The sequence below is a fragment of the Dioscorea cayenensis genome, chromosome 19 (assembly GCF_009730915.1).
Source record: "Dioscorea cayenensis subsp. rotundata cultivar TDr96_F1 chromosome 19, TDr96_F1_v2_PseudoChromosome.rev07_lg8_w22 25.fasta, whole genome shotgun sequence".
In the NCBI taxonomy this organism is placed as follows: domain Eukaryota; kingdom Viridiplantae; phylum Streptophyta; class Magnoliopsida; order Dioscoreales; family Dioscoreaceae; genus Dioscorea; species Dioscorea cayenensis.
In genome coordinates this window covers 9,193,059-9,194,735 of record NC_052489.1, presented here as the reverse complement: position 1 = coordinate 9,194,735, position 1,677 = coordinate 9,193,059, and the positions used below count along the sequence as shown (strand labels likewise).

The 1,677-nt window shown below is 39.0% G+C and overlaps 1 non-coding gene across 1 annotated transcript; it reads right to left on the bottom strand.

Annotated features, from left to right (window-relative positions):
• Window positions 1–982: 982 nt before the first annotated feature.
• Window positions 983–1,089, bottom strand: LOC120250945. The gene has a single exon (XR_005533274.1). It is a non-coding gene; the product is annotated as a small nucleolar RNA R71 (small nucleolar RNA).
• Between the last annotated feature and the right edge of the window lie 588 nt (window positions 1,090–1,677).

The following is a 1,677-nucleotide window of genomic DNA, read 5'->3' as shown; positions in this document are numbered from 1 at the left end:
TTTTTTGTATTGACTTACTTTATGTTTTCTATTAATTCTGAGTTTATTTGAGCTTTAATCTTGTTTTCTCATTTCTTTCATGTCATATTGGTCTTTGTGATTGATTGGTAATGTATGATATGTTGCCTTGGTGAGAGAGAGGCCTCCATTAGGGTTAGAACCCCAAGATAAAAGAAGGTTGAGAGGGTGAGTCATGTGATAGTAGAGTGTCCCCTTTCTCTTCTGTCCAGTGCTTCGTATCTCTGTATTCCCTAAGCGTTATGCAACCATATTTGGTGTGGGGCATAAGATTGAGAGATTTCTCCACTAAGACCTTGTACGGGGTTAGGGATCTTTCACCTAGAAGTAGGGTTAGGTCTATATTTAGGAATCAGTTGCATTCTTAGGAATCCCTAGAGTCTATTACTGTCATATTGGGTGTAAGGTGTTGAGATTGAGTGATTTCACCACCATGACCTTGTCGGGGACTTGTACCGGTGGCCTAGAGATAGGAACCGATTGTTCTTGGATTACATTGACTCGTCTAACTCAGTTTAGGAACATTTAGTGAGTCTTACGCTTCATGTTTAGATCCTAGGTTGAGCATTAACTGGGTACCTCATCTTTATTGATTGAGATTTCCTAGTTGTATAATCTCCCTTTGCTTGCTTGCATTATTCTTATTCTTGCAATTAAGTTCATTTCATCACTATCTTCATTCTGACTAGATGACTAAGAAGTGGTCACTACTAATACTTCCATTCCTTATGGATTTGACTACCCATCTCTCCAGGTATTTGACTACTTCGACACCCGTGCACTAACAGTGTACACATGAAAATTAGATGTGTCTAAGAATGTTTCTCACCTGAGCCTTTTTCCATTCTCATTGTGAGGAAGGGCCAAACAATGGCTAAGTTTCTTGCCACAATGGTCTCTTACCACATGGAAGAAGGTTTTAGAAACTTGTCTTACAAGATACTTCCCTCTAGTGAAGATCACAAAGTTTAGGAGTGATATATCCTCTTTTCTGCAATTGGAATTAGAATCCTTGTATGACACTTAGGAGAGATACAAGGAGATGTTGAGAAAATGGCCACAACATGGAATAGTAGAGTGGATGCAAATTTAGATCTTTTACAACGGGTTAAACAATGCCACCGAGCAGATGCTTGATGCTGCATCGGAAGGCTCTCTATGTAATAAGAAACCAAGTAATGCATACAGTTTGATCGAAGAAATGGCAAACAATTGTTACCAATGAAGTTCTAAGAGGAACAAACCAGCTAAAGTAGAGGTATTTATCAAGTGGATGCCGTTACTACTCTTATAGCACAAGTTAAAGCAATTACAAAAAGGTTGGACATTATCCAGTCCATCTCACATGTCTCAGGACCTCCTTATGATAGTCGGGGAGCTCCGAATGAGTTAGACTATCCTTCTTCTTCTTCTGATACTGGTATAGGGAAAATTGAGCTAGTGGATATTGCTGGGTAAAATTGTCATTATCAGAATAACCCATATAGGAACACATACAATGCAGACTGGAGGAATCACCCAAATTTCTAATGGAGTAAACCAGAACCTAGGTAGCATCAACAACAGCAACAATATAAACCTCTCTATTAGGGTGCACAGTGATAAGTGCTTGTGCGATAAGAATACGAAGTGTTCTTTCCTTGTGTTGAGCATTACTTT